The sequence below is a fragment of the Macaca fascicularis genome, chromosome 11 (genome assembly GCF_037993035.2).
Source record: "Macaca fascicularis isolate 582-1 chromosome 11, T2T-MFA8v1.1".
NCBI lineage: Eukaryota > Metazoa > Chordata > Mammalia > Primates > Cercopithecidae > Macaca > Macaca fascicularis.
Window position 1 is genome coordinate 87,585,800 of NC_088385.1, and position 19,026 is coordinate 87,604,825.

Below are 19,026 nucleotides of genomic sequence, written 5' to 3' on the forward strand. Positions count from 1 at the left end.
AGGCTTGGTGGTGGGCGCCTGTAGTCCCAGCTACTCAGGAGGCTGAGGCAGGAAAATGGCATGAACCCAGGAGGCGGAGCTTGCGGTGAGCCGAGATAGTGCCATTGCGCTCCAGCCCAGGCGACAGAGCAAGACTCCATCTCAAAAAAAAAAAAAAAAAAATTGATAGCCTATGTAAGATTGTAAGGTTTACAGCCATCTCAAAAAAAAAAAAAAAAAAAAAAAGGAGACCCAATTTCATACACTATGCTAAATATAACAGATTAATTAAAATTTAAATGTAAAATAAAAACATAAAATAATTAAAATAAAAGAAAGGTGAACACTAATCATTTTTCAATAGAAAGGGAATTCTTAATTTAAAATACCCAGGGAAACATAACCACAAAATCAGATGTACACAGTGTAAGTTTCTGTCTCAAACACTGTAAAAAAAAAAAAAAAAGGGCAAATCAGAAAAACACTTTCAGTATATGACTGTCATATACTTAGTGCAAAAGGGATTTTTTTCTGGTTTATTTGCCCGTTTTTTATTTTTTTGAGACAGAGTTTCACTCTTGTTGGCCAGGCTGGAGTGCAATGGCCTGATCTGGGCTCACAGCCACCTCCGCCTCCTGGGTTCAAGCGATTCTCCTGCCTCAGCCTCCCGAGTAGCCGGGATTAAAGGTGTGCAACACCACGCCTGGCTAATTTTACATTTTTAGTAGAGATGGAGTTTCACCATGTTGGCCAGGCTGGTCTTGAACTCCTGACCTCAAGCGATCCACCTCCCTCAGCCTCTCAAGCTGCTGGGAGACAGGCATGAGCCACCGTGCCCAGCCTGCCCTTCATTCTTCTAACAAATCAATAAAGATCTAAGCAGAATGAGCAGTTGATATGCATGGACAAAAAATAAAAAATAAAAATGGTCGATAGACCTCAGAAAAGATGTTCAGACTCCCTAGTAATCAAAGAAGTATAGACCAACATAAAATACTTCTTTTTTTTTTTTTTTTTTTGAGATGGAGCCTTGCTCTGTCACCTAGGCTGGAGTGCAGTGGCACGATCTTGGCTCACTGCAAGCTCCACCTCCTGGTTTCACGCCATTCTCCTGCCTCAACTTCCCAAATAGCTGGAACTACAGGTGCCTGCCACCATGTGCATCTAATTTTTTCCATTTTTAGTAGAGACGGGGTTTCACCGTGTCAGTCAGGATGGTCTCGATCTCCTGACCTTGTGATCCGCCTGCCTCGGGCTCCCAAAGTGCTGAGATTACAGGCGTGAGTCACTGCGCCTGGCCAATATTTCATTTTTGACTTAAAAATAATAAATATGTATTTTTAAATTTGGTGTACAGACAAGGATGTAGGAAAATTGGACTCAGACTGCTAATAACAAAAAACTGGTGAAATTTTTCTGGAGGGCACTATTGTTATGCATTGAATAACCCCTTATTATAAGTGAATAATTTTATATTCAGAAAAATCTATTCAGGATATAATCAAATATGCACACATACTTGTAAGATAGATATGATAGAAAACAAAAAACAAAATCAATTCTTGGCTTTTGAATTTCAAAACAGTCTTTTGAACATCATGGCATAGACAATACTTGGAGAAACTATGATTCCTCTAAGTAAACACAAAGCTGCTTTTTTCCCAGTCTTCTGAAGAGTCTCCAGGTTGGGATGATGGAGAAGCAAAAAGAAGAAAGTCATAATTAGACTTTATAGGACCCTAAATAAGGAGACCCTGGCTCCTGCGCCTCTGAGCTGATCACTAGGGCAAATGACAGAACCCTTAATTTACAGGATTGAACTGCCAAGGCCTTTTTGCCTTGCTTCTTGGGTAAAGTACAGAGAAAAAAAAAATCACAGTGCAGTGTGATGGATGGAGACTGAGATAAGCTTAAAGAGTGTCAGAACACCTAAGAGTCACACTGAAGAGGCAGAGAGGGCCACCCTCAATTGCTTGACATTACATTTTCACAATCCAAGCAGAAGGGAAACTCAAAATGGACACTAAATTGAGTTACGGAAAAATAAAGGAAGTGAAATCCTAAGCACCCTTGACTTAAACCTTCAGATTCGTAATTTCTACTGCAGATTGGGAGACTTAAGGGATCATTTGATCATTGGCTTAGTCACTTAACTAATATGTTTATTGAGCATTTATTCTATGAATTATAGTCTACTACATTTCTTGAGAAAACATGAAAGGTAAACTTTGACAGCATCGTGCAATATAAACCCTATTTTCCGTATGTTTATAATTTCTTTATAACTGGTCCCACGATGATTTGTTAATGCATAGAATTTTCCTTTGAAAGGAGAACTTGGTGATTTGGTCGTCTATCTACCCTTCTCTAATTTCTTTTTTAATATTAAAACTTACATGTTTTTATGTTTTAATAATAATGGTTCACCCATTTTCTAGGCCAGATCATCAATCTGTAGACTTCTTTGTGGCTTTTGTTCTATTTGCTTTTATTTAATAGGGTTGAGATTCTAGGTCAGACCTTTAGAGGCCCATTATCTCTGTTTTGGCACTGTGTCTGCAATTCAGTTGCCACAGGAGAGCTGTGGTACTAATGTGTGTGGGCCATTAGGCCCTCACTGCGGTGGTGAGGAGTTGAGAGAAACATGGCTGGCTGGTGTACCACATACCAGGCCCTGCAAAACCATCAAGGTTATCCTCTTCCAGTCCCTGCTCTGCCCTCTCCCACACAGTTAACAATGTATCAAAAGTGGACCCCACAGTTGCCAATTCCAGAAATTTTGCCTTCATGCTTTATCTTCAGTTTAGACAAGGACTCAGATTCTCTTTAAGGCTCAGCAGAGTCAACAGGTCTCTTGGTTTGGTTCTACTGTCTTTCCCACCAGGATACAGAGTCACTGTGAGAGATCTGGGCAGTGTCACAGTTCCTTACTTGTACTACTGAAATGCTTTACTAACATCCCACAAATTATATCATTAAGCAGCTAAGAAGTGAGCTTTAGAAAGAGATTAAGAAATATAAGCATGCTTCAAAAATTTTTATTTCAAACACTCCTCAACTTTGCTTTTTAGTTGTTTTCAGAAGGATAAATTGTCTTAAGGATTATTTTTGTGGCCTTTTTTCCCCCACTAGCTTTGCCTACTTTGTAAATACTTTTGAGTGCATATGCTTGTCTCCTTAACTTATTATTTATCTCTGGAGTGCTTTCAGTCCGTCGGTATAACTTTGTAAGAAGGATAAGGCAATTTTCTCTTCTTCCTTCTTTCCCTTTTAAGGTAAAAACAAGAAATCAAACCATCTTGTTACAGAAGTCTTGTTGCATGAATAAAAAGAAGCCAAAAGATCTACTCAGCTAGTGTATAAATGTTGATGTGCAAGCCCTTCACAAGTATTCCTTGAGCCCTGAAGGTTTAGCATCTATTCTTGCTTTTGACTTAGTGTATGTCTCACTCTTAATGAAAATATGCATCATTTCTAGCTAAATATTTAAGACATATTTTGAAATGTGATAGATTATTTATAAACAGTTAAGCTGTTTTTATCAAAGCTGTATATACAAGCACTCCTGATTTGGAGGTGTCTTTTATAACAACCAGTGTAAGTTTGAGCAATCACTGAAAACTTGTAGCACTAGCTTTCTACATAGGCTGAGAAGGTGGTTCTTATATGACTTAAGAGCTCTAAAAATACTTCTTATTTTAAAGTGAAACCCCCTCTTCCATTTAAAACCTGAAATTCTATATTTTTAAGTTTTATTCCCTTGCTTTAAGAGTTTTGTTGTACCTACTGCATTAGCATAAATTAATTTAACAAGTTCTTGCAATGGACATCTGGTAAAATTGGATTTTATTAAGAAGGTGAGGAGTGATGAGAACAGCCTGAGGGCATAGTAGGTTCCCAGGAAATATTTTGACCAAAGAAAAGTATAGCCTAAAACATAAAAACTCCTAAAAAGAAACGTTACCTACCCGACAATTGTGCCTAGGCTGGCCATGAGCATACATGAAATGAATTAAAATTAAAATGCACTATGAAGACTGAACATTACCATCCTGAAAATGCTTCTATCTTTAGCTGATAAGTCTTTTAACAATAAACATAAAAATTAATATGAGGTCAGGCACAGTGACTCATGCCTGTAATCCCAGCCATTTGGGAGGTTGAGGCAGGAGGATTGTCTGAGCCCAGGGGTTCAACACCAACCTGAGCAACATGGCAAGACCCCATCTCTAAAAAAAATTTTTTTTTTTTTAAATAGCTGGGGAGAGTGACATGTGCCTGTGGTCCCAACTACTTGGGATGCTGAACCAAGAGAGTGGCTTGAACCCAGGAGGTCGGGGCTGCAGGAAGCCGTGTTTGTGTCACTGCATTGTAGCCTGGGCAACACAGAGCGAGACTCTGTCCCCCCCCCCCAAAAAAAGTATATATATACACACACACACACACAATTATATACATTAGTTATATATAATAGTTGTATACTATCATATATAACTATTTGAAGGCTCCTTTCCATATATATATATACATATATATATATATAGAGAGAGAGAGAGCCTCAAATAGTTGTATTACGATAAATACAAACTAATAAAATACTAAACTGATAGAAAAACCATACGAACTGGATTTGCTATAATATTGATATACAAATAAATATATTTTCATTTAGGAAGCTGGGGAAAAAATAGCTCAGTAAATAACCAAAGGCATACATGTTTCATCAGCAATCTCATACAGCAGTAAGCTCTAGGCAGCTTTCAAGTTAGTTAATTTGATTGAAGTTTAGCAAATCAATGTCTGGAAAATGAACCAAGGTTTTATTTTCTTTGTTTTGTTTTGAGATGAAGTCTTGCTCTGTCACCCAGGCTGGAGTGCAATGGCACGATCTTGACTTACTGCAACCTCCATCTCCCAGGTTCAAGCAATTCTTGTGCCTCAGCCTCCCGAGTAGCTGGGACTGCAGGTGCCCACCACCATGCCCAGCTACTTTTTGTATTTTTAGTAAAGACAGGGTTTGCCACAATGACCAGGCTGATCTCGAGCTCCTGGGCTCAAGTGATCTGCCTGCCTCAGCCTTGCAAAGCACTGGGTTTACAGGAATGAGCCACTGCGCCCAGACTCAACCAAGTTTTAAACATGGCTGCATTCTGATCATTCAACAGTTTTTCTATTCGTATACACTGTGAGATATCAAAATGGCAGCTTATTTCTGGTATGCTCAATTTCCTGGTTGATTAAGGATCATCCCTTATAAGGGAGAATTTGAATTGCACTACATACATGAATTTGCTCATGACATGTGCTCTCTCTCTCCCACTTCCATAGAGGGTTAAATTTTGACCCTGGCTAGATCTCAGATGGAAGCAATGCCTGCCCAGGGAAGCAATCATGCTATCTGTGTACCATCAGTCATCAACTGGCCAAGTTTTTAGGCAGGTTTTTCTCTGTGGGAATTACATAGACATCATCCTGATCCAGTTTTCTGATGGGTAAGTTACTTAAATACTTTGTTGGACAACAAGAGTTGACTAGACCTTGTGGTTATTCAAGGAATATTTACAGCCAGGTTTATGCATAGACTCCTAAATAACATCAGTCATTCCTTTAGATTAAAGGCCAAATGATGTTATCATCATCTGCAGTAAAGGACATCAAGGGTATTAGGTAATTATACCTTAGTGAATTAGATAGCTCAGAAACACAGAACATGTTACCTAAAAAGACCTTTAGAAACAATCTCATTTATGTCCTTATATCTTAATACATAAGGAAACAGACCCCAAGACTGGCTATAACTTACTCCATTTTATAAGTCTGTTAGTTGTAGGTCTGGATTAGAACTCATTTTTCTTGATGACTGCTCTTTCAACAACCCCATGCTAATTTTCTAGCTTAACTAATCCAGAAATGAAATACATGGAGTGTCATTTTTGTGTGATGTCAAAGGATAGGAACTAATGGCAAGGAAAACAACTGTCTACTCCTAGCTGAAAGGTGTGAGCTGGAGTGAAGGAGTGGCATGGGGCTACCTGAAGGGCTCACTACTATTAGGATTAGGGGGTTATGATTCTCAACTTTGTCTTTTTTTTTTTTTTTGAGTCGGAGTCTCGCTCTGTGGCCCAGGCTGGAGTGCAGTGGCGCAATCTCGGCTCACTTCAAGCTCCGCCTCCCGGGTTCAAGCCATTCTCCTGCCTCAGCCTCCCGAGTAGCTGGGATGACAGGCGCCCATCACCACGCCAGGCTAATTTTTTGTATTTTTAGTAGAGACGGGGTTTCACCGTGTTAGCCAGGATGGTCTCGATTTCCTGACCTCGTGATCTGCCCGCCTCGGACTCCCAAAGTGCTGGGATTACAGGCGTGAGCCACTGAGCCTGGCCTGATTCTCAACTTTGAAAAGGCCCAGCATAACCAAGCAAAGACCTATTCCTTTCCCACATATAACAGTGATTATTTTTTTCTTATGATAGTTTTACTTTTGTTCCATGAAGGTCTTTTACTGTCATTTTAAGTGTGTGTGTGCTCATACATATAAATGTGTGTAAACATGCATGTGTGTATATGTATACTGTAGTTTTTATTGACCATTTATTAAGTAAAAGGCTGTTTTCTGTGCATTCTATCTAATCCTTGCAACATATCTGTTAAAAAGGTAATGAAAAGATTAAGAAATGTGTCCTAGGTCACCAGGTAGTAAGTGGAACAGATCAACCTGCAAGGAGCTTTATCTGTTTCTAGAGTCTAGGCTCTTACCTACCAATCCTTAATCTTAAATAAAATAATAAAAAAAAGTAAGTATCATATTGGCAGTTTTCCTTACTCATAGAGATGTTTAGGCCAGTCACTCTTAAACCTTTGATGTACATAGAAGTCAACTGAAGAAGTTTTTAAATATAGAGACCTAAGCTGTTCCCAGCCTTGCCATATTAAGATCTGTAGCAATATGACCTAGGAATATATAAATACAAAACTCTGATTCAACCATCCAGTCTCTGACATGTAGATTTGTGTTTGGACATACTACTCTGAACCCAAATAGAACTAACCAAAATAGTAAATGTCATCTTAAGGGTTTCTCTACAACCTTACTACAGAAAAAAGGTGTTGGTTAGATGAGGGAAATCTTATGATTTTGCCTTGATGTAGCTCTACGTTTTGGCATTCTTGATCATTAAATAAAAGCAATGTTGATTGGGCATTTAATTAAGAAAGAAATATCTTTGAATTAGCTACATGATATACAGTAATGCCTCCTTATGCACAGTTTCAGTTACCCATGGTCAATCAACGTCCAAAAATAGGTGAGTACAGCACAATGGGATATTTTGAGAGAGAGAACGAGACATCACATTCACATAACTTTGATTGTAGTACATTGTTATAATTGTTCTAGTATTGTTGTTGTTAATCTCTTACTGTGCCTCATTTATAAATTAAACCATCCTGAATATGTATGTACAGTAAAGGAAAAAATATAGTATACATTATTCAGAAAAGAATTTTATGATGTTTTATCTTTCCCTTTTTTCAAATATGTTAATTTTCCTGTTCTAAATATAGTCTTTATTGATTAAGAAAAGTGGAAAAAGTATTAAAAGTATCACATTTATCTTTTGGAAAAATGTGCTAATGACCTCCCATAGTACTTTGTTCTTGCTTTATGCTAATATCTATCACAACTGCACTATAATTTATCAGTTCACCATCATTCTGTTGCCACTAGACTATCCAAGAGGAGGATGAGTCTAATTTATTTATCTCTATGTCCAGCATTTATTATGAACTCAATAAATACTTAGTCAATGAATATAACATCAATATAAAATATAAAGTCTCATAGGCTAAGGAACCAGTATTGCCTAGGTTTAAATCTGAGCTTCCCTTACCAGCTCTGTGAACACAGACAAGCTGCTTAATATTTCAAAGCTTCACTTTCCTTGCCTGTAAATTATGCATCATAGTGTACTTAGTTTATAGGATTATTATGAGCATTACATTTAACATACACTAAGCACTTGGAACAGTGCCTGGAATTTACAAAACGTCCGACAAATGTCAGTTCTTTGTTGAACTATTTTCTTGGTGATAGTGTTGCTTAGGGCTTCAGATGTTCACAGACAACAACAGCAACAAAATATGATTTTACCTTTGGTGTAGGTAGAAGTTTTCTTTATATTATTTGGGAAGCAAAAGTTTACCAAGTAAATTAATAGTGTATGGGGCTTGTTGGAAGAATGTTTAAAACTACTTAGGTGAATCCACTGCCGTTAATCATCCTCAAGTAATTTAGTGGCATCATTTCCATTCATACAATTGATATGCTAATTACAAATGATCATTAGTTATTCATGAAAACTGTTCCTCTCAGTCCCTCAACAGTGTCATGCTCTGTTAGGTAAAGAAGGTACATGCAGGAGATTTACCTGATAGGAGCATGCATAATGTGAGGGAACTTGAGAGGGGAAAATCATCAAATGACTAAACACCACAAAAGAGCAAGGAGGTTAATGGAAAAAAAGTGTATATAATTATACATATTCTTATCCTGTGAGAGCAGTTAGAAGTAGAAGAATTTTTGAATCATGAAAGTGGAGAATGCAGAGCATTATCAGTAAGCCTGGGGGCAGAAAACTGAAAACCAGCAAAAAACCTTTAGAAAAAGATCAGTGCCTTCTAGCAATCAGATATTCACAAACCTAACATTCGGTTGATCTCAGCCCACCTTTCAGATCTGGAGACTAAAATTGGAAAGAAACGCAGCTACTACATCCTGGTGGTAATGCTTTATAGTAACTGCTCGATCCTTGACGTCTGCACCAAAAGAGGGGAAAAGTCCTGATGGTTGTTGGAATGAAGATTAAACACACACACACACACACACACACACACCCCTTCAGGAGTACAAACGTGAGCTTTAGAGGTCTGAAAAACTGAACAAAGCTGCCTGGGAAAATATTCCTCGAAAATGATACGTTTAAATCAGTCTGCTAATTCTTGAGTGGTGGGTTTCACCCAGGAAGCAGGGATAATAGAGAACCCTTCCCAACTGTGATTCACACTGGTTTGTCTCTGAGATGCAGGCTGTGCACCCCCATGCTCTCCCAACCCCTGACACGCTGTGACACTACACCCACAATGAGCAAAGGCTTAGAAATGTAAATATTCCTAAGCAGAGTGTTGTGACTGCCAGTTCTCATTATTTGCCTTCAGGTCTGCATTAGGATAGGGGAGGGGTTGTGGAAGTGGTGATCATCACCTTCCCCTACATATCCACAAAGAACTACCTACCCCACACTCACCCCATTACAGCTCCACTTACAAAATGTAAATACATCTTAGTCACTAAAATTTACTGTGACTTCTTAAACCACCAAAGCCTTAGCAGAGCCAGAGTGCCAGGGCAGAAAGGCCAGGGATTGGGGTCAGGAGGATCTGGATTTGAATCTTAGACAAGTTGCTTATTAACAGTGTGACCTCTGGAAATGACCTCTCCCCTCTCAGATAGAGACTGTTCCGGTTTTAGCACTGAAAGTCCCAGGAAATGCATCAGACCTGGGCAAACCAAGATAATAAGTCACCCAAGACATAAGATGTTGCACATGCGCACAGTGCATAGTAGTGCCTGGTAAATTTTCTTTTTTAATTAAAAATACTTTATTGTTAAAAATGCTAACGATCATCTGAGCCTTCAGTAAATCATAATCTTTTTGCTGATAGAGGGTTTTGTCTTTATGTGGATGACTGCTGACTGATCACAGCAGTGGTTGCTAAAGATTGGGGTGGCTGTGGCAATTTCTTAAAATAGGACAGCAATGCAAATACATGTGATGGCAGCTGCAGCCAGTCTGGAGTGGACACTGTGAAGACACCAGCTATAGTGGGGGAGATGCTGTAGGGCTGTGGGCTTTAGGGAGCCAGTGGGAGTCAGCAAGGAGCGGAAGCCCCACTCCTTCCAAATTGGAGAGAGCCCCACCCTCTTGGGCTCAGTGGCAGTTGCCCAGCTGCAGGTGCAGACCCAGGCATCTCTGCATTCTCAGGGACCCAGGAAGCCACCCTCCCCTTGCAGGCTCAGAAGTTCCTGCTCCTGTTGCCTGGCCTCTCCCAGCTCCCTGTGCCTGCTCATATTTCAGAGCAAAGTTGATGCCAAGTGCAGGCACTATTGCAATCAGGCCGGGCGTGTGTGCACTCAGCGGAGCACTGCCAAGCCAACCCCCTGACACCTCAGCCCCCCGTGGACTTTGGGCACTGAAGAGCCCAAAGTATTAGTTCGTTTTCACACTGCCAATAAAGAGATACTTGAGACTGGGTAGTTTATAAAGGAAAGAGGTTTAATTGGCTCACAGTTCCACATGGCTGGGGAGGCCTCACAATCATGGCAGAAAGCAAGGAAGTGCAAAGCTACATGGCAGCAGACAGAGAGAATGAGAGCCAAGTGAAATGGGAAACCGCTTATAAAACCATCAGATCTTGTGAGAGTTATTCACTACCACAAGAACAATATGGGGGCGCTGTGTGCAGTGGCTCATGTCTGTAATCCTAGCACTTTGGGAGGCTGAGGTGGGTGGATCACCTGAGGTCAGGAGTTTGAGACCAGACTGGCCAACATGGTGAAACCCTGTTTCTACTAAAAATACAAAAATTAGCTGGGTGTGGTGGCAGGCACCTGGAATCCCAGCTACTTAGGAGGCTGAGGCAGGAGAATTGCTTGAACCCAGGGGGTAGAGCTTGCAGTGAGCCAAGATTGTGCCACTTCACTCCAGCCTGGGCGAAAGAGTGAAACTCTATCACACACACACACACACACACACACACACAATAAAAATAAAAGGGGTAACTGCCCCAATGATTTAATTATCTCCCACTGGGTCCCTCCCACAACACATGGGCATTATGGGAGCTACAATTCAAGATGAGATTTGGGTGGGGACCCAGCCAAACCACATCAGGAAGGAAAGTCGAGGGGGCCTAAGGGTGGCTCAGCACAGGACTGTAGGTGTCTCTCAGCACAAAGAGCCAGGGCATCATGGGCATCAAGGATGGCAGGTTAATGGTGGCAGGAGGCAGGCAGACTCCTGGGTGGAAAGGGGTGGATTCCTGGTGAAGCCCCACCTTCAAGCCAGGGACAGCCTGAAGCCCAGGGGCTGGGCTGCCTGTTTGGCAGACTGGAGTGAGAACTTACGGTGCTTTCTCTTGGCCTGCCTATGGACCAATCAGCACGCACTTACTCCCCTCTGAAGCCTATAAAAACCTCAGACTTAGCCAGACTCACACAGATGATGAGTCGACCTATCTGCAGAGAGGAGCTACCCACTGTGGGTCTCTTCTCTGCTGAGAGCTGAACAAACGATGGGACAACCTGCCTGCAGAGAGAAGCTACCCACCGTGGGTCTCTTCTGAGCTGTTCTGTTGCTCATAAAGTACCTCTTCACCTTGCTCACTCTCCACTTGTCTATATACCTCATTCTTCCTGGAGATAGGACAAGAACTTGGGACCTGCTAAAGAACTGTAACACAACAAGGGCTCAAATATGCCCCTTGCTCATAACATTGTGGGTGATGAGAAGGAGAGAAGAGAGAAGGAGAGAAGAGCTATGGCCCTTTGGGGATCCCAGACCTAAGAGCTCCCTGAGCTGGGGTTATGACACCCTCTTGGGGCTTTGCAGTTCCTGGCTACTCCAAGCTTCCAGGCACCATTGCAGTCCCTGGTGCCAGGCACGGAAACTGTTTGTGGTATACCTGGTCCAGCCACAGCCTTCTAGGGAGCCAGCCCCTGTGCCAGTGCCTAGAGCTGCCCACCCTGCTGCAGCCAGCATGCCTGGCTCTGTGCAGTGGCTGGACTCCATGCTTACTTGCTCATACACTCCTCACCACTCTGCACCTGGCTTGCCCCTGGTAGGCATGGGATCCAGGTGAGTAGCACAAGCTGAGCACAACCTGCCAGGCTGAATGTGTGGAATGAGCCCAGCAGGCCCAAGCAATATTTGGGCAAAGGCATCACTGGACATAGAGGTTTCTAGCCAGAAAAGTGACACCCCAAGGATTCTGTGACACATGGAAATTAAATAATCTCTCCTGAATGATCGTTGGGTCAACAATGAAATCAAGATAGAAATTTACATATCTTTGAACTGAATAATAATAGTGACACATCTATCAAAACCTCTGGGATACAGCAAAAGTAATGCTAAGAAGAAAGTTCATAGCATTAAATGCCTACATCAAAAAGTCTGAAAGAGCACAAATAGACAATCTAAGGTCAGCCCTCACAGAACTGGAGAAACAAGGACAGTCCAAACACAAATCCAGCAGAAGAAAATAAATAACTAAGATCAGGCAGAACTAAATGAAATGAAACAAAAATATAAAAGATAAATGAAACAAGAATCTGGTTCTTTGAAAAGACAAATAAAATTGATAGTCAATTAGTGAGATTAACAAAAAGAGAGAAGATCCAAATAAGCTTAATTAGAAATGAAACAGGAGATATTACAGCTGATACCACAGAAATACAAAAGATTATGCAAGGCTACTATGAACACCTTTACACACACAGACTAGAAAACCCAGAGGAGATGGATAAATTCCTGGAAATATACAACTTTCCTAGATTAAACCAGGAAGATATAGAATCTCTGAACAGACCAATAATAAGCAGTGAGACAGAAATGGTAATAAAAAACACTGCCAACAAAAAAAAAAGTCCAGGACCAGATGGATTCACAGCTGAATTCTATCAGACATTCAAAGAAGAATTGGTACCAATCTTATTAACACTGTTCCACAATATAGAGAAAGAGGGAATCCTCCCTAAATCATTCTACTAAGCCAGTATCACCTTAATACCAAAACCAGGAAAGGCTATAACAAAAAAATAAAACTACAGACCAGTATCCTTGATGAACATAGATGCAGAAATCCTTAACAAAATACTACCCAAATCCAACAACATATCCAAATCCAAATCCAATAACAAAAAGATAATCCACCATGATCAAGTGGGTTTCTTATCAGGGATGCAGGGATGGTTTAACATACATAAGTCAATAAATGTGCTACACCACAGAAACAGAATCAAAAATGAAAATCACATGATCATCTCAATAGATGCAGAAAAAGCTTTTGACAAAATCCAGCATCACTTTTTGATTAAAACCCTCAGCAAAATTGGCATAGAAGCGACATACCTCAAGGTAATAGAAGCCATCTACAACAAACCACCAGCCAACATTATACTGAATGGGGACAAGTAGAAAGCATTTCCTCTGAGAACTGGAACAAGACAAGTATGCCCACTTTCACTACTTCTGTTCAACATAGTACTGGAAGTCCTCACCACAGCAATCAAACAAGAAAGAAAGGGCATCCAAATCAGTCAAGAGGAACTCGAACTGCCACTATTTGCTGATAATATGATTGTATACCTATAAACCCTAAATGTTATTTAATAATTTTTTCAAAAAAATCAATAGCCAGGAAGGGAAGGGGTTTTATTAGAGAATGCATCACTGCCAGCATGAAGAAGGGGAAAGGAAGGAGAGATCTGAGTGATAAGAAAGGTTTGAAACAGTTAGGTTTGAGGGTAGTTAAGTCATTTTTGCCCACTCTGCAATTCTGCCAAGACCCTAAGGGCAGACCTTGTGCCATGGGACATTATCTCCTTCTGCCACTGCAGAATCCCAGGGATGATTCAGCCTGGTTTTAAATGTGAAACTAGCTTAGAAAGAGTAGCCAGAATCAGATGAGGACTTTAAAATGTTTATGAAGCAGTGTTATGTACTGGGATACTGACTGAGATTCCTCAGAATAAATAACAAGGCCCACCCTTCAAATCACTTTCCCTGACTTTTATAACAGGTGGGCTGTTACAGTGATGGAAACAGGGCTGAAGTTAGGGGGTTCTATAAAAGATTCTGCAACCTAGAAAAAGGCTTAGCCTATAGGAAGTTTTTGAGAAATCTTACTCCCCTAAGCAAGGAGTACATCATCCTATCTCCTCTTCCAAGATGACAGCAAGTATTATGGGCAATGACATCTCCTAGAATTCCAGTCAATCAGAATAGTTTTTTTTTTTTTTTTTTTTTTTTTCTGTAAGTATCTTACTCTAGCGAGCTCACAGATATCACAGTTTTTCAAGTGGTGTCGTAAGACAACAATAGATTGCTGAAATTATTCAACCAAACCCTTCAAAAGATATACTTCAAATATCTAGCCTGTTTTATAATCCTAGAAGTCCAGGCAATTTAATATAAAACATCAGAGGGAAATACAGGAAATCTGGGCAGAAGTTGTCTGAGCCTGGCACTGTCAAATGTGTTTCCTGTAAAGTGTAAAATGGCATGGACATTTATGTTGATGTGTACCATGAATAATAAAACATTAATAATAGCTATAACATTTAATTTAATTGCAGAGATTCAACATTGCAGATGCTTTCTTGCAGGAGAAGTCAAAATTTAAAGCCTATTTCAGGTTTACTGTCCAATATCTCTGTAGCTGTGCATATAAATGTCTTTTCCAATTAAATGTACACCCACAGAATATTCTTTGCTTTTGTCACCATTGATTTATACTAAGATTTTTTGCTTATTTTAAACGCTCTAACTGGCTCTAACCTCCAAAGATTATTTTCAACCCTCTTTTCTACTTCCTGCTATCACTAGTCATGCAGCCACCCAAGTTGGGTCCTCCTGGGGACATCTTCCCTTAACCTACATCCAATTAACCACCAATACTGGTTGATATTAATGGGTCAATTACCACAATTGCATCTCATCCTCTCCTCCCTCTTATTTCTTATGATTTCTTGCCTGGATTTCCTCCAGCTTCTCTCTTGTCTAAATGCTTCTACCTATTCCAGCCAGAGTTGCTTTGCTTTTTTTTTTTTTTTTTAAATGGAGTCTTGCTCTGTTGCTCAGGCTGGAGTGTGGTGGCACGGTCTTGGCTCACTGCAGCCTCCCCCTCCTGAGTTCAAGCTATTCTCCTGCCTCAGCCTCCTGAGTAGCTGGGACGTCAGGCATATGCCATGATGCCTGGCTAATTTTTGTATTTTTAGTAGAGATGGTGTTTCACCATGTTGGTCTGGCTAGTCTCGAACTCCTGACCTCAGGTGATCCTCCTGTCTCAGTCTCCAAAAGTGCTGGGATTACAGTGTGAGCCACCACCCCTGGCTGAGTTGCTTGGTATTTGCATGCCCTTGCTTAAAATGTATTGATGAGTAGAAAGAGCACAGCTATGACAGACACTGTCCTTGAGGGCAAGGACCTTGCTGCATCGATGGTTTATCCCTGATACCTAACACAGTGCACAGAACTCATCCAGTGTTTGTTTAGCTCATCTTAAGAGGGCTGACTTTAAAGCTTAGGTCAAAGGTTACTGCTGTAAGAAGGTTATTTCATTTCCCTGAGCCTCAGTTCCCATATATGCAAAATGGCATTAATAACATCTCCTTCAGGGCCGGGCACGGTGGCTCACACCTGTAATCCCAGCACTTTGAGAGGCCAAGGCGGGCAGATCACGAGGTCAGGAGATCAAGACCATCTGGGCTAACACGGTGAAACCCTGTCTCTACCAAAAATACAAAAAATTAGCTGGGCATGGTGGTGGGTGCCTGTAGTCCCAACTACTCGGGAGGCCGAGGCAGAAGAATGGTGTGAACCCGGGAGGTGGAGCTTGTGTTGAGCTGAGATCCTGCCACTGTGCTCCACCCTGGGCGACAAAGTGAGACAAACAAACAAACCAACAAAACATCTCCTTCATAGAAGTCATTTAGGTTTATATGGACTACCCGTGTAAAGTGAGAAGTACTAAACCTGGCTCAGAATGTACCCAATAAATGCATTACCCCATACATATTTTTCAATTTTCTAGCAATGAAAATGAAAACATCCTGTATCATGCAACGCACTTCCCACGTACAGGCAGGTAGGTCCAATGCTATTTCCTAATATTAATCTTTAACATAGAAGCAATACTATGCTTTTGATTTCAGCATGTTTTCATGTTTCCATAATCTCTCAGTTTTATTCCCTCAGTGTAGAATGTCCTTCCTCCACTCTATTTGAATAAACCCACACCAAGCATTCAAAGCCCATCCCAAGCAGTACTTATTCTCTATTATGTCACTTTCTTGCTCAAAATTAATAGCAAATACTTTACAATGGCTTACAAGGACCTTCACTTTTCACTCCCAGCTGGCCTCAATAACCTTATGTCTAATACTGTCCCCATCATTCATATTCAAATCATTCTGGGTGTTTTTTTGTTCTTGCTTACACCTAGTTCATTCCTGCCAGAATTATATATGACTAGCTTCTTCCCATAAAGGTCTCAGCTACAAGATGCTCAAGTCTACTATCAGTTAGGGAGATGCAGATTAAATCTAAAATGAGATCAAAATCATTCACGTGTTTAAAAAAAGAATGTATCGCCAAGGATTTGGTGAAATTTATATCCTCATAAAACATAGAAGTATAAATTGATATAGGCTTCTTGAAAGTCAGTGTGGCAATATCTATTAAAATAAAGTATATCTATATCTTCCTATCCTGGCTTGCACATATTAGTATCTACCTGAGAAAAATAGTTACTCATATACATAAAGATTTTCATTCAAGCAGTGCTCAAAATAGCAAAACAAAATTAAACAAAAAACAATTTGGTTAACAAACTAAATGTCCATCAATAGGGGAATGGTTAAATGAACCATATATAGAATATTATACAGGAGATTAAAAAAGGTCTATGTACTGATGAGGCAAAATCTCCAAGACATTTTTAAACAAGGAAGCAAGTCACAGATAATAAGTATATGTAAAAATAACAGTGCATTTAAGAAAATCACAATAATAATAATAATAGTAGCTTATATTCATTGAGTACTATCAGGTACTGTCTCAAGGGCTTTAAATGTAGCAAAATAGTGACTTTTCATAACAACACTGCAAGTTACATAGTGTCATCATCCCAATTTCATAAATGAGGAAACTGAGACACAGAAAGGTTAAGTAAGTTCCCATGGCCACACCATTAATGGGTAACAAATCATTGTCTGGAGGCTGACGTCTTAGTTACAGCCCTTCATTGTCTCATATGTTTGTATTTAAAAATAAATAAATAAATATGGTATGTGTGTGTGTGTGATGTATGTGTGTGCTTGAATACAAAGAGAAACGTTTAAATGTATGCTCACTACGGTGGTGTTTCTACACGTCGGGAGAGAAAGGGGCTGGAACGGATTGAGGAAAACAGTTAAGGGGACTCTTTAAAAAAATCTGACTTTAGTCTTTCCACACTAAATTATTTAAAAATTTGCTAAGAATGCATTTACATATTTTTTGTATATTTTTAAATACAACAGCCAAGTATCATCCCACGAGGAACACGAGAGGAAAGGTCATTCTAGAACAAACCGAAGAAGGTGGGACAAAGGATAATTTTGTTTAAATAGTACCTTCAGGCAGAGCTTTCAAGTAATTTGGGCAAAATAAGTCCCCCCAAACAAAAGAAAAATCCCTACAACTGTAATTCTATAATTGCCTGGGTAATTCAGGTGAAATGAAGGGATTTTAGCAAAATTACCTAAAAAATTACAGTTGTGGAAGTATAGTCTGTGGGAGCTTCGAAACCTCAATCACAATGTAATGCCAATGAGATTCTGTTTGAACAATCATGACTGAATGGTTTTTCTCCCGACGTTGTTAATTTGCTGAAACCTAAGTTTTCCTTTCCTATATTTCCTCTCAGTTGTTTATTTGTCGGGACCAGCATATCAGTTATACGGCCTGGCAGATCATTCATGGTTCAATATATAGGCTATAAATCCATGTTTTCAAGAAATAATGTTCAATGGAAAAATCATGAGGAAGGATTATGAAATACTTCGTGTTTAAAATTTTGCTTTTTTATCTAATGGCTCCTGAGATTAAAAACAAAGAAACTTGCAGTGATCTCAATCTTGATAGATGTGAGATTCCACAGAGAGTAATCAGTTGACCTAGGAATTTTTCTGAAAATGAAATGAGTTGGCTTTGTCTTTCTTCTTTGGTACAATTATTGTTGATCTTCTCCCCCCTCCTCAAATAATAACGTGTCATAACAAAGACACATCAATATTCTCTACATAATAGATCATAATTAGATAGATCACAATGAGATCTGTGTTTCTCTCACTAAATATTAACTTACATCCACATCTGGTTGCATCTGGCCACTTCTAAACTACTCTTCACATTGCAATCATGGTAATCATTCCAAAACGCAAATTTTGTCGTATAACTCTTGTGCTTAAAATAACTACATGTCCCCGTATTGCAGATACAGGCCGAAGTCTTTCAGCCTGGTGTACCTCACCCTTTGTGAACTGGCCCCTGCATATATTTTCACCCTCATTTGCTAATCCATGAAGGTCCAAACAGGAGAATACACAATTTTCTCTTGTGTCTGGGCCCTTCCTTGTGATGACTCTTTCACCTTCCTCACTGCCTCCGTTCACCTGCCCAATACCTACTTGCCTATGGGAGAACTGTCTCTGCTCAACCCCTCTCCATCCCCCTGTTTGGGTAAGATGCTAGCTCTGTGGTATCCCATGGAGCCCCATACTTATCATTATTTAGAAAATAACCTGTACCACAAAGATGCTCTGCTTCCCTCCTTATTTTTTCCCCATCCCTATACTTGAAATAGAAGATATTGTATTTATTTTTTATTTTGCCAGTGAGTAAGACAATGTTAGGCCCAATAACATTTTGCCAAATGAATTAATGATTAAATACTTAAGCTTTTTGATGTTTAATGTTCATCAGTTTTTTTAACTTAAATATGTTGCCACATTTCATTAAAAACTCATAATTTTATATTTAAATTGCAGATACAGGCCAAAGTCTTCAGCCTAGTGTACTTCACCCTTTAGGATCTGGCCCCTGCGTATATTTTCACCCTCATTTGCTAATCCGTGAAGGTCCAAACAGGAGAACATGCAATTTTCTCTTGTGTCTGGGCCCTTCCTTGAGATGGCCCTTTCACCTTCCTCACTGCCTCCATTCACTTGCT

At 39.9% G+C, this 19,026-nt stretch overlaps 1 protein-coding gene across 4 annotated transcripts in view; it reads right to left on the reverse strand.

The window, feature by feature from the left end:
- The window catches only part of LIN7A (lin-7 homolog A, crumbs cell polarity complex component), a 154,111-nt gene that overhangs the window by 18,729 nt on the left and 116,356 nt on the right, over nucleotides 1-19,026 (reverse strand). The gene's annotated exons all lie outside the window — the stretch shown is intronic.